Source organism: Lathyrus oleraceus, chromosome 5 (genome assembly GCF_024323335.1).
Source record: "Lathyrus oleraceus cultivar Zhongwan6 chromosome 5, CAAS_Psat_ZW6_1.0, whole genome shotgun sequence".
NCBI lineage: Eukaryota > Viridiplantae > Streptophyta > Magnoliopsida > Fabales > Fabaceae > Lathyrus > Lathyrus oleraceus.
The window spans coordinates 245,439,243-245,464,175 of record NC_066583.1 but is presented as its reverse complement, the minus strand read 5'-3'; the positions used below and the strand labels follow the sequence as shown (position 1 = coordinate 245,464,175).

Below are 24,933 nucleotides of genomic sequence, written 5' to 3'. Positions count from 1 at the left end.
TTGCACTAATATTTGATTTAATCCTATTTAAGTGGATGGATTATTGAACTAACGTTAGATTTGATCATATTAAAGTGGTTGGATTATAAGTTCAATTTGTGTATTGTTTCATGTCCTAATTAAGTCTGATTTCTAGTTGCATTTATCTACATCTTTTAATTTCCTTTTGGGATGTGCATTAAAGGGGCCTCACTCCTATATTCAAAGCTATATATATATTCTTATGTTTTATTATTGTTCATAATGAATCAACAGGCATTCGAACAGAACCTGCAAACAATGCTCAAGAAGTAATGCAACTTTTGTTGATTGGTGTGAATTTTGACATCATATTTATTGATTTTGAGTTGCCCATAATAAGTATACCTCAGGTATCAACAATTTATTTCTTCTTTTCTAGATCTGAGATGAACTGTAATTATATCTTCCACTAAAATATTTTTTTATTCTATTTTATTTAGTTTGTGATGGATATGCTTGCATTGGGGATACAAAGAAAAATGGTGCGCAAGTTATCAAACTTTGGTGATTATAATTCAAAAATGTTTCTTGAAGCATGATTTAATGGCAACACTTAGAAACGTTTGACTCGAGGAATATTTGAACACCATTGAAATCCTTCGCTTCAAATGTTAGTAGTGGGCATGCTATAAAACCATAGTGATCATAATTTAGAAATGATTCTTGAAGCTTGAAGTAGGAGTTAATGGCAACACTCAAAAATCTTTTACTCGAGGAATTTTTGAACACATCATTGAAATCCTTCACTTTATATGAATCTAATGTTCCTCATTGTTACGATGTGATATGCTTATAACTTGCAGGAGAGACATTGATTCTTTGAGTTGAAATATTAAATAAATTATGAAATGTATGGGATAAAAAATAAAAGTAATTTATCTACAATATTTTGGAAATTAATAACTATCGGGAATAATGTGACGAAGAAAGCAAATCCATAATAAATTAATGAAAGGGGTAATGTTACTGAAATGATGGAATCTACTCCATCGTCAATTCCTGAACCACTGCTAAAAACTATGACTGGACCATCATCGCGAATACAAGATATAATACTTTCTAATCCTCCTTCGAGTCGAATCACAATACCACAAAATGATATGAATTCATCTGATCCCACTCTAAGTCGCATTATCACAATGCCAATGGATGGCATTGGATTCACCAGATCCTCCTCCAAGCTGCATTATCACAATTTCGTTCTCAAAGTTGTATTATCACAACTTTAAATTACATTATCAGAATCTTTAAATTACATTATCGAAGTCGTATTATTACAATGTCATCCTGAAAGTGACAATTTTGTATATTATCTTAAGTCTAAAGATCTACCTTCTAGTTACATTATCACATGTACTGGCTTCACATGTATTAAGGAATGATAAATATGAATAACTCGTTTAAATATGTAAGGAATTATTGATACAAATAAATTGCTTAAATATGTATTAAGGTTATTTATATTAAAAAATTTAAATGGATGCATTTTTTAACTTTATGTATGTATTTATTTTATTGCAAAGATGATAAATTAAGATAAATAATCACATTACATCAACTAACAAAACAAGTTAGGAGTACCAGAAGTACTCTCCAGTAAGCCAAAATAAAATAGTAAAAACAAGAGAACATAAGTTTTTATTAACATTGTATTTCTTAGGTGATTTTCTTTGGTTATGTGCATGTATTTGTCATGCTTGTACAGACACATGAATGTAATGTCAAAGGCTGAAAAATAAAATATATCTAGAACTATTATCTTTACAAATAACTAAATTTAATAAGACGCTTTTATACTAAACAAGGTGGTGTTTCATCAAGATCGCTTCTTAATCAATTTTTAAGTAGCTGACACGTTGTTCACCAATAGTGCAAAATTCATTAGTTTGTCGTTAGATATACATTAAACCCGATCCTTTCACTTTCCATAATGTTATACAAATTACAGTTTTTCTTTATACATATTTTAGGATGGTTTATGATGTTAATTTTACAAATATAAGATTAAGCCGTTAAGAAATTGGCATCATCGTAGACATTGACAAGTTTAAGCCGTTAAGAAATTGGCATCGTCATAGACATTAACAAGTTTAAGCCATTAAGAAATCCGGTAGAAGATAAATTAGATACTGTAAGAGAATAATAATTTAGCATTAACTGATCGAATTTCCTCATTGTTCAATGTCAATGGCTCATTCAACTTCTACTACATAAAGTAAGATTTGGATTTCATGTGTGGGAACTGTCACATATAAAGATTTAACAACTCGTGCTTTTACTTTATATATTTTCCACATTTAACAAAGTCAAAACATGAGAATGAAGTTTTGATCAGCTAGTTCCAATTGCGGGATTCTCTAACTATAGAAAAATCTACTAGATCACGAAATTTACTAAGTCATTGACCACATACCATTACCGAGGCTTTATACCTACAAAATGAACAAAAAGATGGTGTCCCAATTAGAGAGTTTAAAAGCATTTCATCTTTTTTATGATGATATTCCTTACAATTTACAAGACCAGTACAGTCCTAAAACTTGATAGTTATGTGCAAACTCCAATTATACTCTTAGGAACAGAAGCTAGGGGTGGGAGGTTCAATATCAACTCGAAATTTACATGCCATGGTATGTTCAGAGAATGGAATATTTGATGAGAAATTATTTGTCATGTTTTTCAATTGGTTAGGATTTAAATCGATCAACAATTTATTTTTGACGGAACATGAAAGATGACAAGTAACAATGTTACAATTAATTATGTGAAAATCAGGTTCTATTGTTCTAATTTGTTCTCTTTAATTTTTATTTATAATATTTTTTATATATTTTATGAATTATTTTTTTGATTTATTTTAAAATATATAATGTCTACTTTAAAATATGAATTATGTTAATCAAAATTACAACAACAAAAATCAAGCTTTTATTACATCGCAAAAATGGTCTCTAGATAAATTCATTAAAATAAACAAAAAATTATAAATATGAAAATATGGGTAATTTTTCATTGATGTTGCTATAAAACAAATGAAAGTTCTAGTTACATTTTTTTTTAAAATTAAAATTAATCTAAGATCAAAATGTCTTAACCAAGATTAAATGGGTTAGTTTTACTATCCATTGGAAAAGAAATTTTATGAAAACTCGATTATGATAATTTAATAAAAAAAATTGCATCTCAAAAAGTCTGAAAAATAAATTTTATTTAAATTAATTATATTTAAAAAATTAATTTTATAAAGGTCCAATACTTAAAGTTCACTATAAGCCTCAATATTGGTTGAGACGGTCATGCGACCAAGCATCTGATATCTTCACCAAGAATTTCAAGCATGAAACTTCATAAAGTTAAGATATTTTTTTGGAGTAACAAAATCAAGTTTATGGGGGTGTTGAATATTTAAATTGAATCTGGGTTTGTTAGTTTTTGGGCCTTAGTAATTTTAAGCCCAAACATGTGTTATAGTAAGTCCAACTTCTAGCAGCCTATTCTAGAGAGATTTATAGAGCTCTCTAGAAGATAATGATAAGTTATTATTCTAGAGAGTGATTTATAGTCATTAGATTAAGTTTGTGGTGGCAAAATCCTAGTCATTGATTTAAGAATGCCACTAGTATAAATTAAGGTGATGTACTTGAGTTTGTATCAAGCCAAAAATTAGAAACACTCAATAATAAAGGTAGTCTTCCGTTTCTCAAAAGTTTCACATCCTCCCCTAAATACTTTTTGTAAGAACAAAAATTGTTCTACAACAGATTCCATGATTTTGATGATAACAAAGGATGAAACCAAAAATGGCACCCTAACAAAAAGTTTCTAAGTGTGCAGGGTTCTAAGGAAAGAAGGAAGAAATCATCAGATACAGAATCATATCAGATACAAATTATCAGAAGACCAGAAGCATCTGAAGTAGAAACACGTTCAAGAAAGTCTAACTCTGAGCAAAACAGCAAAATATCAGAAGCATCTGAACAAGAAGTACGCTCTAGAAGTTCTGACTCTGAACAACGGTATCTCAAACTCCAGAAGTTCTCAGCGCTATCTGAAGAAATCATCAGAACTCAAAAGAGATCAACATCAGAAGTTAGATAGCAAGATTCCAAGATCTCCAGAAACACGAAGACTCTGATTATGGAATTGCTAAATAAGGAAGAGTAACGTTAACTTCAAATAAAGTTATGGAAATGGACTTCCTAATACAGAAAGAGACGTTAACTCCAAATTCAAATGAATAGGAACTATTTTTGGAAAGTAATCATTCAAGAAGAGAAAGTTGCTTTGGCAACAAGCAACATAAGTTATGGCACTAATTATTATTCAAGAGTTATTATCTGCTATGATTTTTCAACGGATCCTTCTCTTCTATATAAAGGACTGCAAATCAACATTGAGAGGTACAAGTACAACATCACAAGATTTTACTGAAACATCAACTTTGAGAGGTTAGAGAAAGCAAGCATACACAAAAAACATTCTTCATCTCTCTCAATATTTCACAAAGCTTTTGCTTGAAACGTTAAACACTTTGTTCTTACTGTTGTAATATTTGCTTATCTTAGAAGCACTCTAGATTACATAAGTTTTATCTTTGTTGTATTTCCTCAAGTGACTCTGTGTAGTCTGTATACTTGAGAGGACTGAGAGATCTTTCTCTTAGACGTTGTTTGTAATCAATCTTTCAAGATTAGTGGATTAAGTCCTTGTTGAAGGCGAAATCACCTTGGCCGGGTGGACTGGAGTAGCTTTGTGTTATAAGCGAACCAGTATAAAAATCCTTGTGTGATTTTCATTTTGAAAAAGCGCTTATTTTCAAAACAATTCAAACCCCCCTTTCTTGTTTTTCTCACCTTCAATTGGTATCAGAGCTCCGGCTCTGTTATTGATTTTCTAATCAAACACTTAACAGTGTAGAGAGATCCAGAACGAGAAAAACTATGGCCCACACAAATGAAAAGGATAGTTACAATGCTAAGCCTCTTGTCTTTGATGGAGAGAAATTCGATTACTGGAAAGATAGAATCGAAAGTTTCTTTCTAGGCTATGATGCTGATCTCTGGGACATTGTCACAGATGGATACAAACCTCCTGTCATAGAGGATGGAGCTGAAGTTCCCAGAAGTAAAATGTCAGATGATCAGAAGCGAGTTTTCAAGAATCATCACAAGGCCAGAACCATACTCCTCAATGCTATATCTTACAACGAGTATGAAAAGATCACCAACAGAGAAACAGCCAAAGACATACTTGACTCTCTGAGGATGACTCATGAAGGAAACTCTCAGGTCAAAGAGACAAAGGCTCTGGCGCTTATCCAGAAATATGAAGCTTTCAAAATGGAAGATGATGAAGCCATAGAGGCAATGTTCTCTAGATTCCAAACTCTGATTGCAGGTCTCAAAGTTCTAGACAAAGGATACACAACTGCAGATCACGTCAAAAAGATAGTCAGAAGTCTGCCAAAGAAATTGAGACCCATGGTTACTGCTCTGAAGCTGTCAAAGGATCTGAACAATATCAGTCTTGAAGAACTTGTCAGCTCCCTCAGAAGCCATGAGATAGAACTAGAGGAAGATGAGCCTCAGAAAAGGAACAAGTCCGTAGCATTAAAGTCCAGATATGAAAGACGCAAACCTGACAGAACCAAAGCTCTCCAGGAAGAAACTGAAGATACTGATGACTCTGAACTAGATGATTTTGATGATGAAGAAGAATTGTCCCTCCTGACCAGAAGAGTTAAACAACTCTGGAAAAAGAGGAACAACAACTTCAGAAGACCAAGACCCAGAGGGGATCGATCAGAATCAACCTCAAAAGGTAAAACTAACAAAGATATTACTTGTTATGAATGTAAAGAAACAGGTCACTACAGGAATGAATGCCCCAAGCTAAAGAAAGACAATTCTAGAAAAGAAAGCTTCAAGAAAAATACCTTCAGGACAAAGAAAGGATTGATGGCTACCTGGGATGATAGTGAATCTGAGTCATCAGAATCTGACTCTGATGAAAAGGCCAACGTGGCACTTATGGCTACCACATCCAGGAGCAGCTCAGATGAAGAATCTGAAGAGGTATTCTCTGAACTCTTTCGATCTGATCTAGAATCATGCTTGTCAGAAACTCTTAGCTCATATCAGAAATTAAAACAAAAGCTTAAAAACATAAAAGGCTGTTTTAAAGCAAAATTTGAAGAATGTGGCAAGCTTGAGATGACAATTCTAGAGCGGGAAGATACAATCAGATCTTTAACATTAGAAAGAGATGGAGCCAAAAGAAAAAGCTTAGAATTAGAAGAAGCGTCTCAAGCACCACAAACTTCAAATAAATTAATTTATGAATACGAAGAAGCCTTTCAAGAATTTCTGAAAAATGGAATAGGTAGGAGTATTATGGCATCCATGATTTATGGAGTCAGTCAGAACAATAAAAAGGGAATTGGGTATGATCCTAAGGAAGTTAAAACTTCTTCTAGTGACCAACTTAAATCTCCATTTTCATATCACTACACACACACACAAGAACAAAAATTTGAAAATGCTAGAAAACCCAAAGTTATAAGAAACTCTGGGAAGACTAATCAGAAAGGACCCAAGAGATTCTGGGTACCGAAAGATAAGATTGTTTATGTTGCAGATATCCTATGCAGCAAAGTTCAGACACCAGTCATGGTACCTGGACTCTGGATGCTCGCGACACATGACGGGAAGAAAGTCTATGTTCCAAAGTCTGGAACTTAAAGACGCTGGATTTGTAGGTTTTGGAGGAGATCAGAAAGGAAGGATCAGAGGCTCCGGAACTATTGGTAATGGTACTCTTCCCTCTATATCTGATGTCCTTTATGTAGAAGGATTAATGCATAACTTATTATCCATAAGTCAATTAAGTGATAATGGTTATGATGTAATTTTTAATCAAAAAACATGTAAAGCCATAAATCAAAACAATGGTTCAGTCCTATTCACAGGCAAGAGGAAAAACAACATTTATAAAATCAATCTTTCTGATTTAAAAGAACAAAATGTCAAATGTCTGATGACTGTTCACGAAGAGCAATGGGTGTGGCATAGACGATTGGGCCACATTAGCATGAGGAAACTTTCTCAGCTAAATAAACTCGAGTTAGTCAGAGGCCTACCTAAACTGAAGTTTTCTTCAGATGCTCTGTGTGAAGCATGTCAGAAAGGAAAATTTTCAAAAACAACCTTTAAAAAGAAAAATGTTGTTTCTACCTCTAAGCCTCTAGAACTTCTCCACATTGACTTATTTGGTCCTGTGAAAACAGCATCAGTCAATGGAAAGAAGTATGGACTAGTCATTGTTGATGATTACAGTCGCTGGACATGGGTGAAATTCCTAAAGCACAAGAGTGAGTCTCACTCTGTATTCACTAGTTTCTGCTCCAAAGTGCAAAAAGAATTTGACTCTAAAATTATTAGAGTCAGAAGTGGTCATGGTGGAGAATTTGAAAACAAAGATTTTGAGGAATTATTTGACTCTAATGGAATATCCCATGATTTCTCCTGCCCTAGAACTCCACAACAAAATGGAGTTGTAGAGAGGAAGAATAGGATACTCCAAGAGATGGCCAGAACCATGATCAATGAATCTAATGTGGCAAAGCACTTTTGGGCAGAAGCTGTAAATACAGCATGTTACATTCAGAATAGAATCTCTATAAGACCTATTCTGGAAAAGACTCCCTATGAGCTGTGTAAAGGAAGAAAACCAAACATTTCATATTTTCATCCTTTTGGATGTTCTTGCTTTATCTTAAACACTAAAGAACATCTGAACAAGTTCGATTCCAAAGCACAGAAAGGTATTATGTTAGGATACTCAGAACGCTCTAAAGGCTACAGAGTATACAACACAGAAACCAAAATTGTGGAAGAATCAATTCATGTCAGATTTGATGATAAGCTTGACCCTGAAAAGTCAAAGCTAGTTGAAAATTTTGCAGATTTAGAAATCACTCTTGCAGGATCTGATAAAACTCCAGAAGCAACTGTCACTCAGAACTCTGAAGAAATTAAATCCCCAGAAATCCCAAAGAAAGTTAAAAGTCGTATCAATGTATCTGAAGATTTGATTCTGGGAAACAAAGACGAACCGGTTAGAACCAGATCTACCTTCAGGACCTCTGAAGATACTCCTCTGGGACTAGTATCTCTGATTGAGCCTACGTCTTGTGATGAAGCACTTCAAGATAACGACTGGGTTTCAGCCATGCAAGAAGAATTAGATCAATTCACAAAGAATGATGTCTGGGATCTTGTTCCAAAGCCCAGAGGCACTCACGTTATTGGAACCAGATGGGTATTCAGAAACAAGCTGAATGAGAAAGGAGAAGTCGTCAGAAACAAAGCTCGACTGGTAGCTCAAGGTTATAGTCAACAAGAAGGTATTGATTATAATGAAACTTTTGCTCCAGTCGCAAGGTTAGAATCTATTCGTCTTCTTGTATCTTTTGCTATTAACCATTCTATTAAATTATATCAAATGGATGTCGAGAGTGCATTCCTTAATGGTTATATATCAGAAGAAGTGTATGTCAACCAACCTCCAGGTTTTGAAAATCCAAATTTTCCAGAATATGTTTTTAAACTTAAAAAATCTTTATATGGACTTAAACAAGCTCCCAGAGCTTGGTGTAGCACCTCAAATTTGCACCCTACCATTTTGTACATTCATTTCATATTAGGTCATAGCATTAACAATGTCCACTGCATAACATTGCATTGTCCATTTGCCCAAGTGCAAGCTCAGTTGATGAATCAGGTCTAACTGATCAGGAGAATCAGTCAGTCAAACAAGCAAGTGCCATTTTCATTGAGACAAAGCCCTAGGGTTGGTTTTTTCAAGCTCATATGGTCCAAGGATCATTTTGAAGTGGTTTGGCCAAAGGTTGGATGCTCAGAAGTCAACAGTCATTGTTCAATCAACCAGAAACCCTAGAAAGTCAACTGTGGTCAACTGTGGTCAACTGTGCCCGATTTTACGGATTGGAAGGTGGGAAATGGTTTGAAAGGCCTCATTCATGTCCATATAAGTCTCATTTGACATGCCAAAGACCAAGGTTGAAGATTTGGAGGTCAGACAGAAAGTTTCCAAAAATGGCAAGTGGACCTGTAATCTCAGCTGCCCAAAATGGAAACTTTTTCTCCTCAAGATAACTTCATCATAAAAGCTTCAAATCAAAATTTGTCCAACATGAAAGTTGAAGATCTTGTTCTCACCATTCCAAAAAGTCCAAGAACTCAAAAATCCAATGTGTGGTTTGCAAAATATGGCTCAGTGAATTTCAGAAAAGACCCGTAATCAGGAGGCCATAACTACCACATGGTTTGTCCAAATTGCAAGTTCTTTATATGCACAAACTCCATTTGACATGTACTTCAAGGGTGCATCATTGGTTTTTTCCAAAAATGGCCAATGCAAAAAGTCACTTTTCAACTGGACTGTTAAATTGGATCAGGGGCAAAATTGTCCAAATGTCAAAATATTTGGAATTTTGAGATGGGACCTTTTGTAACACCTCAGGAATGACATTTGGAGTGTGTTTGAATCCTCATTTCATGGCTAGGCTTTGCAAATTGAGTTTTGGTTTGGAAAGTGCAATGGTTGAAATTGGACATTATGCCATCAAAGGGTGAAATTGCAAAATATTTGGCCAATTGAAATGAAACTTGTTTCTACACATTACACATGGTATTTTAGACTTGTTGGAACCAAAATTGAGCTGGCATATGGACTGATTTAGAGGAAGGGTGTTTTGGCCATTTTTGAGTGAAAATGCATTTTGCTTACAATGCCATTTGGTTAATTACCTTGGTTAATTGTGGATTAAGCTGACATATAAAAGCCTAATTACTCCATAAACATAACAGAATATTCATTGCACCAAAAATTCAGATCAAAATCATCAATATTCTCTCAAAATCTTCAAGAATCCACAAAAACCAAAATCCTCGAAACTCCATCAATCTTGGATCAATTGGCAATTTTCTTTTTGCAGCGATCTCACATTGGCCATTGCTCCATCTGTTATGCACGAGAACCTCCATTGCCGCGCCGTTCCCAACTGTACATCCAAGCTTCTTCAATGGTGATTGTTGATTTTGAACGATTGGAGCAAAGTTGATCAAACCTGAGCATCACATACTGCTGCCACGAGCTTGCACTGCTTCTGTTTCATCCAAACGCGCGCCAATTCCACCGATTATACCACTGCCATAGCAGGTTCGTCCAAAATTCGAATCGCATGCTTCGTTGAATGATTGTGTGCGTGTGGTAGAATAGGTTACGTAGATCATCATGCTACTTTTAGAATTGAAAATGATCAACTGTAGCGCAAGAAATCGCGACTCGAAGTTTGAATCTAAAACCCTAGATCGATCGATTTGCATGATTTAGTGATTGTTAGGTTAATTGGAGTTGATATTCGTAATCTACATGTTGTAACGGTTCCAACGACTATAGGTTTGTTCATTTTGGTTAGGATTTAGAGAATGCGTGTTCTTGAGCCTTGTTCATATTTGCTGGAAATTTATTGTTGAAGATGATGATAATATGCGCGTTTGATCCGTAAACTGGTTTGAAAATTCGAATTGGGAGTTTCCCTCCCCCGCGCCCAATAATTACACTTTTGCCATTCTGAATTTAAATTAATTCATTTTAATTCTTAAAAAATACTTTAGCACCTTAGAAAATTCATAGAAAAATATAGAAAAATCAGAAAATTGTGAAAATAATTTTGTTGACTTTGTCATTGAGTGTAGATGATTTTTGACCTATTGGTCAAAGTTGTGCATGGAATATTTTTCATTTGACCTAGGGTTTCTTCCACATGTGTATATTTTGATACCTTAGACTAATTTGATCATGAAATTCTCATAATGTAAAATAAATGATTGGAAATTTTTGTGATGATTGTTGACTGGTTGAGGTTTATTTCCATATAAATTTCATGCATTTTTGATACCTGGTCATTGAGTTACATTTTTTTGAACTTAGGTGTGACAATTTGTGTCACACCTCATGATGCCAATTTGTTGGAATTTTTTGCATGACCTATACTTGTTAGAATTGATTGAAATTTGGTATGGATGCTCATTGACATGTTAGGATCCTCTGTGAATTTTTGTGGAATTGTTCATTGTGTTTTCTAATTGATCATGATTTTTCATTTCTGATGATTGAATTTGCAAGCTTGTGTGACATAGATTGGTAGATTCATTGTGAAATGCTCATATGGCACTGTATGATCATGAAATTTGATATGCTTGTAGAAGACACATGTTAGGACCTCCCTGTTTTGGTCTCATCCATTTCTTTTTTGTTTTCATTGAGTTATGAATTTTTGAAGTGGAAGCACGTGTTGATGTTGTGATTTGGAGCCTATGATTGCGTCTGTTTTTGTTAATTTTCATTGACATGGTTCCATTTGCCCAATTAAGCTGAAATTTGGTGTGCCATCCCTTGATTATCCCCTGTTTAGGTGTAATTTATTTGAGAATTTTTGGGATTGTGTTGATGTGGGTTTGAATGCAATAATTCTGTTTGTAGGCTTAGTGCTTCCTTTGAACTAGTTTGCCTTATTTTGTGCATAGAATGAGCATGATGAATGATATGACCATGAAATTTGGTAGAATAGTTCCTGACATGTGTAGCTTTCATTTGGCTTTGGTCCTACTAATTTCCCATGTAATGTCATTGTTTACCATTGAATTGAAGTTAATGTACATTTTGTAGCTTCATTTGATTGTGTTTTTGCATGCCTTGTCAAGTTGAATTAATTCCCATAGTTCCACTAGGCCAAATTGTATGAAAATTGACATGTAGCTTGTTGAATGTCCTCTGTTTAGGATATAATTTTTGTGGAATTTTCCATGCTGTTTTGGTATTTTTTGTGATGTGATCTTGCTGATTGCTCATATGTGGTTTAACATTGCTCACTTTGCCTTACATGTCGTATAAATTGAAATAGGTGTATAGTTTGGATATGGGACCAATTGGGATCCCTTAGTATTCGAAATATCTTGACTTTGATCATGAATTGGTTGCTGTTTTAGGATTTTTCCTTCTTTTGGACCCTAGGCTTGTCCTAGAGGTCTTGTCACTTACATTTGAACTTGTTTTTGGCTTTTCAGGTTAAGAAGTTAATGATTAAAGGAAATGTTTCACATTTGGGATTATCTTACTTGACTTGTAAACTAATGTGGCTGTTTTGTAGGATGTTGGTCCACATGGACTTGTGCTATGCACATCATTGGGATTGTTAATTAATCATTATATTGTTGTCTGATTATGAATGGGATGCTGATTTTGTTTGACTTTTGTACAGGTACACTTAGTTGCTCAGTTCCTTGTGAACTTTTGCTTTGCTTTGCTTAAGCAACTTGCATTGAGGTATAACTTCCTAACTTCATGTAGTCTGGAGACCCGGTCTGTTATTTGACCGGGCAAACTGTCTGAAGTCCTCCTTAAGAGGCAATGATTGTGGTTGTTTATTTTTCGTGCCAAGCAGGTGAAAGTCCTCTAAAAGAGGCAATTGGTGGAAGGTAGGGATAAGCAATCTATCCCCCACTATTCTGTGAGTCTTCTCCTTGCTCCCATTACATGGTTGTAGCATTGAGATCCAAGCCCAAGATCTTGTACATTGTACAGTCGAGTCTATGTCCTGAGCGTAGAAGGGTCCCCCCATTCTGGACCCACGCTCCCTTGTCTGATGCTCTCTCTGACTTGAGATAGAAGCAATGGGGCACACCCCTCATCACCTTTCATCGGCTTCACCTTAGCCCCTCAATGGCAAGGTTAAGAGCTAACCTGACCCCGATACAGAGGCTTGTTTGTTGAGGTTGATATGACCCCTCGACTAAAGCCTAACCCTGATGTTTGAGCCCTTTGTTGGTGTGTTTATTTCATGCTGTATATGTTTGTGTGGTGTGATTGTATCCCCTAGGTTTGCTAGACTCCGCGTAGTCTCGTTTGCATGACAATTAAGGTAGCACGGTTCCTTCGTATAGGACTTCCTTTCTTGCTTGAGCTTTCCTAAAACACAAACAAACATTATCCCCTCTTAAGGATATGTCAACTCCTTCTACTACAGGTGAGTAAGTCTCCAAAGGTCGAGCATCAGGTAGATTGCGTAGTGACGTTATCCATCTAAAAAACACAAACCAACAGGAATAGTTTAGCCGAACTACGGCAACTCTGATTCTCATGTCCAGATGAGATACGTAGGCACGAGATGCGATGTCTTGTCGAGTTTGACTAACAACTAACACTAATTCTTCTCTCTCGCCCTCGTTGCGATTGAGACCTCCCCTTTCTCTTGCCCTGGTTGCAATCGAGACCCTTCTCCTTGTGTGCGTTTTGGTTCGGATGCTGATGTAAGCTCAGTGATTGGCATTCAGGCTCCACGTTTGCCTCCTTGTGTGCGTTTTGGTTCGGATGCTGATGTAAGCCCAGTGATTGGCATTCAGGCTCCATGTTTACCCTTGCCTGTGTTTGTTTGTGTGCGCGTCAGCCGAGCTACGGATGCTCTGATTCTCCTTCGTCCAAAGGAGATACGTATGCATAGGATGCGATATCCTAGCGAGCATGTGTCGTTTCCCCAGTCCGAACTACTTTGACTCTGATGTCTACGCTTGATAGACTAAGTAGGCCCAGGATGCGATATCCTGCCGAGTCAGTTTCAGTCTGTTTTCTTGTGTCTCCTTCAGCCAGTGTGTGTGTGAGCAGTGTTTTAGCAACCATTTTCCCTTCCTATTGTGCGTGGATCCCGTCGAGTACGACGGATGCGTAGGGGTGCTGATACCTTCCCTTCGCATAACCGACTCCCGATCCCATTCTCTTTGGTCGCGAGACCATGCTCTTTCCAGGTTTACTCTGAGCGTTTCCTTTCCCTCTTTTGGGATAAATAACGCACGGTGGCGGCTCTGTTGTTCTTGTTTTCCCGCCGGTTTTTCGCGTGATGCGATAGCTGGCGACTCTGCTGGGGATACGAGAAGTTGACCTGTGCTGGTCCATCTTCCCTAAGCGAGTCTCTCCTAGCGCTCTCTAGGTTAGGGCCTTGGTTGCTTTGTGTTTATTTATTGCACTCATTGTATATATGTGCATTTATTGTTTGCATTTATTGTTTGCATGTATGTTTGCATGCATCATACTGTCATTGAACTGTCTCCTGTGCAGGTGGTTCTTCTGTCTGGGGTGGGTGTTCTGAGTGGGGCTAAAACCCAGGCCCGAGTATACACCTAGGATTAGTGTGGGTCTCACGTTCCTCATTTGCTAAATCAGCATGATGTTGTAACGTGACATACCACAAGCCGGACGAGGTTCATCTGATAGTGCTTTCCATTGTGGAATATTCCACTTTGGTTGAGTTACTTCATTTGAGCTGTTGACTCTGGTGACCGATCATTTCCCAGATCTTTGGTTTAGACGATCTCAGGAGAGCTACAATGGCACACCCGAAAGGGCAAACCCATTGAGTATCTCTGCCCGATTGTCGAGACTATTATCCGCCTTAGGATGACCTTGTTAGAATTCACCTGTGAGGGGAGGGTTTGATCTCTACAGATACGGTTTCTGTCAGCGGTGCTGTGATGGTGACTTTGGTTCAGCCGAATTTATGGACATTTATTTCTGGGACGCCAGAGTTCTGTCCGTGGTTTATCAGCAGGTTCCGTTTATTTCGGATCCCCGGGTTGAATTTGAAAGTACTTGTTCAGAGAATCTGGCTGTCATCCGTTCAGTGGATGTTCCTGTGATAGTGATGTAGTCTCCGGTTCCGTTTATTTCGGAACTCCCCAAGTCGGATTTATGGTGACTCAGTTGACTGTGACTGGTCCAGAGATTCGATGGGTCTTCAGATGACTTGGTGGCACAGTGACCTGCATTCATGCATTCGCATTGGTCTCATTTCGCATTCATCTGCATTCAACTCATGTTTGTCCGTACTCAGGGTCCATTATTTTTAACAGAGACTCAGGTTGAGAGACACCAGATGTCAGAATCTTGTTCATAAAATTTTATCTGTCTCGATGAAACCGGAATCCAAGGACAGAATATTCCTAGTACGGACAGACATAGCATGTGTGAGTCATACTAACCCATTTGCTGTTTTGTAGGTGTCAACCGGTGCGCGTAGCTTGTTTGCTCAGATATCCTGCTAGGGGCAACAAATCCGAACTGATGGATCTTCCCAACGCCGACATCCTTGAGCTGAAAGAGATGATGAAGGGATTGTTCAGTATTGTGCAAGGGCTTGCCTCGGGGCAGAAAGCCATGTCTGAGAGATTGGAAAAGATTGAGAACTGGATGATCAAGGAGAAAGTTCAGGGAAAAGCTCCATCATCCGAAGTGACAAATCCCTCTGACTCTGTAGCAAAGGAACCCTCTGGCGGTGGTCCGCTCAAGAAGGAGGTTGACTCAGTTGGTGTGCCAACAAAGAAAGAACGCAGTAAGGATCGTTATCATCCTTATGCTGCTGCTTTAACCACTCCTGTCGGTAATCTACTTGTACCACAGCAACAACTACCACCTCAACAGAAGGCACCAAGAGTTAGGGGCCAGGTGAAGAAGAAAAAGGAGGAGCGTCAGTTTGAGGAACCACCTATGACCTACACCCTTTTGTTCAGGAGATTGAGGGATTTGGGGTTAGTCCGGCCAAGGATTTTGATTCCCATAGCACAACAGAAGAGGCCTGCACACTATGACGAGAACGCCAGGTGCGAGTTCCATTCTGAGGCACCCGGACACAACATTGAGGGTTGTAGGGCTTTCAAGCATGTTGTCCAGGATATGGTGGACTCCAAGATCATCAGCTTGGCACAGATCATGGATGGGGATGTCAATCCTGTACCCAGGCAGGGTCCTGCAAAGATGAAGATGGTGAAAAAAGTCAAGAAAGGAATGGAGGTGACTGAGGAAGATCAGTTAAAGGGTCTGATGCCTGCGGTCTCAAAACCTCTGATGCAGGATGGAGCTTTCCCTGTTGTTGATAATTGTTGTGCGGCCGTTGCCACAGGGGGGTGTACATTGATGGGAGATACGACCCGGAAGATGAAAGAAGTGGAAATGGATAGTGAAATACTTGAAACGCCCAGTCAAGCAATCGAAACCGTACAGGTGGAGAGCGCTCTTGTTGTTGAGAAAGAGAGGAAGCTGTCCATTTCTTCCTATAAACAAGCTCTAGAGGTGGTGAAGAACAAAGAGGCCCGAGGCTGGGGAAGGATCATTGACATAGTGGTGAAGGCAGACATGTTCGGGATTGGTTATCCAGATCAAGAGTCGTCTAGACCAAACAGAGGACGTCGTCCACCGTACATCTTCGTCAGTGCAGGAATGCTGAATTCTGATCATGCTTGTTCAGTAAGTGAAGAGATCGACCGCGACCGCGAGCTCGAGCTGTGGATAAAGTCGTGCGTACCAGGCGATTGGAAGGCCTCCAAAAGCATCATTGTCGCTCATCCGGAAGTGTAGTATTTCTATGTTTTAATTTTGTTTGCATGAAAGCCATACGTTTTGCCCGAAACGTACTGGTCCATTGTAAAGGCCACCTCATGTTTCATTTTGCAACATTTTGCATCATAAATAAATGGATGTTTTTCAATTAAAAGCGGTGTTCCCTGTTTTTCATTCATTTTTACAGTTTAAAAACAAATAAAAATGGCAATGTTTGTTTTCATTTTTTCCCTTTTGAACTTGTCTCGTTCCATCCACAAAAGCGACCACCCTCCTGATCTCATCGATAACAATTTGGTTACACCTCTATATGACTTCGACAATCCAAGCTATCATGCCAAAGAAGAAGGCGAAGAAGTTTGTGATCTGCTGGAATTGGCCAAGTTGTTGAAACAAGAGGAGAAGGTGATTCAACCGCACAAGGAGTGATTCAAGATTGTCATCCCGAGTACCGCCGAGTTCAGAAGGGAAATGAAAGTTGAAGCCGCTTCCGAGGCAAGTCAAGAACAGAATGGTAGCCCTGTTGAAAGAGCAGGTTGATATCTTCACCTGGTTGCATCAAGGTACACCAGGGTGGAATACCCATGTTGTGGGGCACGAGCTACCATCGAGAGAAGACTATCCTCTAGTGAAGAAGAAGGCCGGTGCCACGGATCAAAGGGCTACGGTGACTTTGTTTCATGATATGACTCATCGTGAAAGCGAATGCCATGTTGATGACATGATGACAAAGTCCCAAGCAGAAGAGGGGCACCCGGTGGACTTGATCAAGCTGTTTGACCGGTGGAGATAACTCATACTGTTGAGTCTAAGTCAGTGCACTTATGGAGTGCTGTCCAGCAAGCTGCCGAGGCATGTTGTGAATGAAAGAGGAATCGAGGTTTTTCCTGCAAGAAAAAAAGAAAAGAAAAAAACAATACAAGAAACGCCTGAACCGAAAAAGAAAAGAAATCAAATGGTCAGGTGGAATGGTGACTGCCAAGGGGCATGGAAAGGAAAATGAGTAGCAGGAACCTCTGATTCTGATGCCTTCCTTGGAAGAAACAACTGTCAATCTGGTACTTGACAGCCCTCAAGGGGTCTATTAGGTGTGTATTGGGTCAGCATGAATAGTCTTGTCGAAAAGAGCATGCAATTTACCTAAGCAAAAAGTTTATCGACTGTGAAACAATACACTCACTGCTCGAGAAAACTTGATGTACTTTGGCATAGGCTGTTCGCCGACTGAGACAGTATGCTGGTTCATACCACCTTGTGGATGTCCAAAATGGATCTGATCAAGTATGTGCTTGAGGAGATAGCGTTGAACGGACGGGTTGCGAGAGGGCAAATGGTGTCGACTGAATACGATATTCGGTATACCTCCCAGAAAGCAATCAAGAGGAGGGTATTGTATGGTTATCTCGCCTAACAACCCATCGATGATTCTCAACCAAGGAAGTTCGAAGTCCCTGATGAGGACATCTCGAGGTACTCAAATCGAAAGATTGAGAGTGACCGATCCCGGAGGAGGGGCCTGACCCTGAATCCGAACGGATTCTGATGTCTGACGGGGAGAGTTTAAAGTGAATGAGATAGTGCTTCCCCGATAACAGTTGAAAGCACCAACAATGGTGGCTGAGTACGAAGTTGTTATCCTGAGTGTCGTACTTCGATACGTGCATCTACTGGGGCAACGCCTTCCTCATTCGGTATGGGATGGAAGTGATATTGCTTGCTGGAGGCTAGATCTCATTGTGGAGAGTCCAGATGGATGAGAAGTTAGAAAAGGGCGAGTGGATGAGGACTCGGTATGACGCGTTGAGCCTGATTGAGAAAAGAGTTCGACAGTTACTTGTCATGGGGCAGTTGTACCCAATAAATGAAGCATGTTGTTAACCGAGAAGTGGGACCTCGTGGGTAGCATGGAAGAGATGTGGTGTTGAAAAGGATCCTTCCTCCTCAAGACGATCGTGGGACAAGTGGATAAACAGTTATGAATGTCCGTTCGTGGTCAAAAAGGTCTCCTCTGACAGAGCCTTGTTGTTGATGACCACGAATGATGAAGATTTTCCATTCCCTGTGAATGCGGACGCAGTTAGAAGATACTTCGTGAAAAAAAAGAAAGACCCGCTGGACAAAAAGAATGCAAGAGTCCAGGCAAAAAAGGGCATCCCGGCGAACCCAGAAAAAGGAGAAAAGGTTCGGGCAAAAGTTAGGGATAATGAAAAAACTGTACACCCGGCAAGTCGAAAACCCCACAAGGGCGACTTGGGCAAAAAAGGGTATCCCGGTGGACTGAAACCCGAAAGGGCGGTCCAGGCAAAAGAGGGATTGAAACGAACAACTGCGTCTAGCATGATCGTTTGAGCTTTAGATGACTCGGCTAATCTCCGACAGAGACCGATTGGAAGCGTCTTGTTCAGAAGACAGAAAGTGCGGAAAGTCTTGAGGACATATGAGGTATAACCGAGTTGGAACCCGATGAGATCATGGTTTCACATTGCCATTAGGGTAGATTTTTTTTCCTTTGTACGCAATCACCTCTTTCCAGGGTTTGCTTCCGGTGTATTGCTCAGTTCTGAGCCATTTTTTGTTTCAGTCAATAAAGTGTGTGTTCAGTCAAATAGTTTTGTTTTTGTTTTCATTACCGCTTTGATTACGAAAACATCCGTTTATTTTGATAAGAATATTTGCAATTTTTGAAACATAGAGGTCCCTTCCGATGCATGCTTATAAGATTGAAATCTGGAAATCTTATTCGGAAGTTTGAGTGACCAAGATGTTGAAGTGTTGGCACACCTGGGGCACGATTTTATCTAACAATCTCTTGTGCAGGTGCTGTTAGGTATCTTCATTCGCTGGCAAGTAGTGATATGAAGCCTGTTGACAAAAGATCCCCACAGAGTCCAATCAGGGGCAATGGACAGACGAACGGTGAAAAGCCCGTGACAGAGTTGTGGCGACGATCCTGGAAAGCTAATCAAGAAGACTCTTCAAAGTCTAAGGACTGGAAAGTTTGTATGAATCCCAGGAGTTCGATCCCTGTGAAGTACGGAGGATTCAGGAATACAAGGTGATGGATCAGAAAAGTCCAGATGAGTCTGGGAGTTCTCAAAAGCGGAAAGTCAACACTGTGGTAGGATGATGAACACCAGTGTTCGACGAATCGAAGGGCGGCCCGTGTCCGATAGGCCGTAGTTCCCCAATGGGTTTGAGAGTGTCATCTCCCCAGCAGATTCGAGATCAGTGCCTCCTTAGCAGGCCTGAAGGTTACCATATCCCCAGCGGAGTTATGATTGTTTTCCAAGTCTGAAGCTGTCTTCCCAGCAGAAGTTGTGTTGTCGGTTTTCCCCCAGCAAGGTTCCCAAGCGGACCGAGTCCGGTGGAATCATCCCCAGTAGAGACAAGCATGGGTTGACTCCCCTAGCAGGGTAATCGCCAAGCAGTTCGGGTTCGATGGAGTTCATCCCCAGTGAAGATTGTCTTTCCCCGGCAGGGTGGAAATTGACGTGGCAATGAGATCCTCAGCACAGTCCCTGGAGTTCCCCGATGTTGTCTCTGGAGGGGACGCGTGTTTATGCATTCATCATGTAGATAAACATAGCATATTGCATCATTAGTGCGTAGCCTTTCCATAATCATGGGGCATTACACTAAAAAAAAAACTCATGCATCTGCATTGCAAGCATATCCATTAGCCCGAGGCCGTGGTGAATTGACCAAGAATGGGTTGTTGGAAAGAGTTTAGCATCGCTTGGATCGATTTCAGAATTGGGTTCCCCAGCAGGGTTGAGAGAGGTGTTTTCCCAACAAGTGACCCCGTAAGTGAGGGGGTATCCCCATCTTTGTTACTCCCCAATTGGTAGCATCTTGCCAGCTTGGATCTTTTTCCTTAGCAGATGTGGGGGTGTCTGATCTCTCCATGTAGAGTATGCCCCTTAAGCAGAAAGTGTCAATCCTTTCCGCGCTCCCCACTGAGATACATCCTCGTGGATGACGGTTGCTTCCGTTCCCTCCCTCACGGGATGGGTTTTCCCTAGTGAGTTCTTTCCTCATTAGGATGTCTTGGTTCAGTTTGCCTTTTTGGATCGATCCCGAATTGACTTCCTTGTGGCTGTCTCCTGTTTTTCCCTGGGGCATAAATGGATAGTTGCTCACTAACCGGCACTCATTCATCTTATCCTCAGCGGAATTTGGGGCCTCTACCTGCAAGCCGGTAGTTGTAAGTCCTATCTTTGTGGTTTTCTACCCACTAGCCGGTAGTTGTAAAATCCCACTTTCATCCCCTCACAGAGGTAACCTTTGTGGTTCATTCTGTCGGTTGGCTTCTACCTACAACCCGGTAGTTGTAAGTCCTATCTTTGTGGTTTTCTACCTACAAATCGGTAGTTGTAAAATCCCACTTTCATCCCCTTGGTGGAGCTAACCCTGTGTGCTCATCTTATCGATGACTGGTTACTTTTCCGTGGTTTTCTGCCTACCAACCGGTAGATGTAATCCCCTCTTTGCGGTTATCAGTATCCAGTTTGCGGTATTGATATTCTTTTCCCCTCTGGATACTTGCCTTGATCAAGCAGTATTGTCCCCAGTGGGTCTCTCCTTCCTTTAGGATATTTGCTCCGAGTTAGCAACTTTATCCTCTTTTGATTGATCATCTTTTGCATACCTGGTCCTGGTACCCGATGCCTTTCTTTTCGGTCGTTTATCCATCTAACAACCTACAACCCGGTTATGGATAATCTTCCATGCGAGTATATTATCTACGTTTTGATGGCAATAGATAATATGTCTCATGCGCTCTCTGGTCAGTCTTTTGATTGTTTTCTCCAGCAGAGTAAGATTCGTATTCCTTGTGGAATCGAATATCCGTCCTTTAACAAGTTTGCCTTTGCTCTCTTCAGGATGATGTCGGTTGATTTATCCATTTAACAACCAATCCGGTTATGGATAATCTTCCCTGCGAGTCTGTTATCTACGTTTTGACGGCTATAGATGATATGTCTCATGCGCTCTTGGGTCGAAGTCGTCCTCCCCAGTCGAGTAAGATTCGTATTCCCTATGGAATCGAATGTCCATCCTCTAACCAGACTGCTTTTCTAGCCCTCTTCAGGATGTTGAGTGTTTTGGAACACAAACCAATTCACGTTTGGTCGGTCACCTGTTTCACACCTACAACCCGATATCCTTGGTGTTCCTTCCTGTTGGCTCGCTGTCGTGACCTTGATCCCCAGTGAGATCCCCTGCAAGTGTGTAGCCTTGCCTTGACATGTGTAGATGTCGTCCTGTCAGCACCCGCGTGTGTTGTTTCTTTGGTGTCGGTAAACACCATCTTTCGGTGCTTTCCCAGTCATGCGTAGTGTCTGGTATTCTTTGGTGTCTGTAAACATCATCTTTCGATGTTCATAACGTCGTCCCTTCCCTAGTGAAGTTTCCTCCTCTCCGTTGGTGTCGATAAACGTCGAGTTTTTCCCAATTATCCGTTGATGATTTGGTTGTGTTCACTCTTCCCTAGTGAAGTTTCCTCCTCTCCGTTGGTGTCGATAAACGTCGAGTTTTTCCTACGCGTCCGTTGGCGTATAGTTGATATCTTTCCCCACAGGGTCGTCCCCAGAAGTTTTCTCCTCTCCGTTGGTGTCGATAAACGTCGAGTTTTTCCTGTACGTCCTATGACGTCTGGTTGCTTATTCCCCGCAGGTCATTTGGTAATGCCAGATGATTCCCCTCAGAGTTTCCTCCTCTCCGTTGGTGTCGATAAACGTCGAGTTTTTCCTAGTCGTCCTATGATGCCTAGTTGTACCTTTCCCCAAGTGGATTTACCTCCCCGTTGGTTTCGATAAACGTTGTGTTTTTCTCATTCGTCCATGAACGTCTGATTGTATACCCCATTCCCAGTCATTCATTAATGTCTGGTTGACTTCCCAACCAGAATTCCCAGTAGACGTCCTATTCGGTTTCCGGTTGTGGTGCCTTTCCCTCGTGAAGTGGCTTTCTCCTTCTCCCTTTCGTCCTATGACGTCTGGCTGAGTTTTCTCCTTCTCCGTTGGTGTCGATAAACGTTGAGTCTCCCTTTCGTCCTATGACGTCTGGTTGAGTTTCCTCCTTCTCCGTTGGTGTCGATAAACATTGAGTCTCCCTTTCGTCCTATGACGTCTTGGCTGAGTTTTCTCCTTCTCCGTTGGTGTCGATAAACGTCGAGCTTCTCCCTTTCGTCCTATGACGTCTGGTCGAGTCTTCCCATTCATCCTATGATGTCTGGTTACCTCTCCGTTGGTCTTGGTAAACGTTGAGTTTTTCCCCATTACGTCCGCTGACGTATGGTTGTATATCTCTTCCCATTCATCCTATGATGTTTGGTTACCTCTCCGTTGGTTTTGGTAAACGTTGAGTTTTTCCCCATTACGTCCGCTGACGTATGGTTGTATATCTCTTCCCATTCATCCTATGATGTCTGGTTACCTCTCCGTTGGTCTTGGTAAACGTTGAGTTTTTCCCCATTACGTCCGCTGACGTATGGTTGTATATCTCTTCCCATTCATCCTATGATGTCTGGTTACCTCTCCGTTGGTCTTGGTAAACGTTGAGTTTTTCCCCATTACGTCCGCTGACGTATGGTTGTATATCTCTTCCCATTCATCCTATGATGTCTGGTTACCTCTCCGTTGGTTTTGGTAAACGTTGAGTTTTTCCCCATTACGTCCGCTGACGTATGGTTGTATATCTCTTCCCATTCATCCTATGACGTCTGGTCGAGTCTTCCCATTCATCCTATGATGTCTGGTTACCTCTCCGTTGGTCTTGGTAAACGTTGAGTTTTTCCCCATTACGTCCGCTGACGTATGGTTGTATATCTCTTCCCATTCATCATATGATGTCTGGTTACCTCTCCGTTGGTCTTGGTAAACGTTGAGTTTTTCCCATTACGTCCGCTGACGTATGGTTGTATCCTTTCCTGGTTATCCCCAGTAGAGTTGATTTACCTCTCCGTTGGTCTTGGTAAACGTTGAGTTTTTCCTAGTTGTCCGCTGGCATCTAGTTGAGATTTCTGATCCCAGTCATCGTGTGTCGATGTCTGGATGTGGTTGTACCTCTGAAGCAGAAAAAGAAGAAAACAAGACAAATCCCAGCAGTGTGCAAATTTCTACGGTACTTGGTATTCAATCCCTGTTTACCCTGAAAGTCTGACAGCCGTTGCTCTCATCCATTCGGGTTCCCAGTTGATTGAATAGGGGCAGCTGTAGCACCTCAAATTTGCACCCTACCATTTTGTACATTCATTTCATATTAGGTCATAGCATTAACAATGTCCACTGCATAACATTGCATTGTCCATTTGCCCAAGTGCAAGCTCAGTTGATGAATCAGGTCTAACTGATCAGGAGAATCAGTCAGTCAAACAAGCAAGTGCCATTTTCATTGAGACAAAGCCCTAGGGTTGGTTTTTTCAAGCTCATATGGTCCAAGGATCATTTTGAAGTGGTTTGGCCAAAGGTTGGATGCTCAGAAGTCAACAGTCATTGTTCAATCAACCAGAAACCCTAGAAAGTCAACTGTGGTCAACTGTGGTCAACTGTGCCCGATTTTACGGATTGGAAGGTGGGAAATGGTTTGAAAGGCCTCATTCATGTCCATATAAGTCTCATTTGACATGCCAAAGACCAAGGTTGAAGATTTGGAGGTCAGACAGAAAGTTTCCAAAAATGGCAAGTGGACCTGTAATCTCAGCTGCCCAAAATGGAAACTTTTTCTCCTCAAGATAACTTCATCATAAAAGCTTCAAATCAAAATTTGTCCAACATGAAAGTTGAAGATCTTGTTCTCACCATTCCAAAAAGTCCAAGAACTCAAAAATCCAATGTGTGGTTTGCAAAATATGGCTCAGTGAATTTCAGAAAAGACCCGTAATCAGGAGGCCATAACTACCACATGGTTTGTCCAAATTGCAAGTTCTTTATATGCACAAACTCCATTTGACATGTACTTCAAGGGTGCATCATTGGTTTTTTCCAAAAATGGCCAATGCAAAAAGTCACTTTTCAACTGGACTGTTAAATTGGATCAGGGGCAAAATTGTCCAAATGTCAAAATATTTGGAATTTTGAGATGGGACCTTTTGTAACACCTCAGGAATGACATTTGGAGTGTGTTTGAATCCTCATTTCATGGCTAGGCTTTGCAAATTGAGTTTTGGTTTGGAAAGTGCAATGGTTGAAATTGGACATTATGCCATCAAAGGGTGAAATTGCAAAATATTTGGCCAATTGAAATGAAACTTGTTTCTACACATTACACATGGTATTTTAGACTTGTTGGAACCAAAATTGAGCTGGCATATGGACTGATTTAGAGGAAGGGTGTTTTGGCCATTTTTGAGTGAAAATGCATTTTGCTTACAATGCCATTTGGTTAATTACCTTGGTTAATTGTGGATTAAGCTGACATATAAAAGCCTAATTACTCCAT

The 24,933-nt window shown here is 40.0% G+C and overlaps 2 long non-coding RNA genes across 3 annotated transcripts in view; one reads left to right on the top strand and one right to left on the bottom strand.

Moving 5' to 3' along the window:
- LOC127083488 (uncharacterized) overlaps positions 1-24,933 on the top strand; it is a 114,699-nt gene that overhangs the window by 740 nt on the left and 89,026 nt on the right. The gene's annotated exons all lie outside the window — the stretch shown is intronic.
- Positions 1-24,933, bottom strand: part of LOC127083493 (uncharacterized) — a 108,645-nt gene that overhangs the window by 13,865 nt on the left and 69,847 nt on the right. The window lies entirely within an intron of this gene.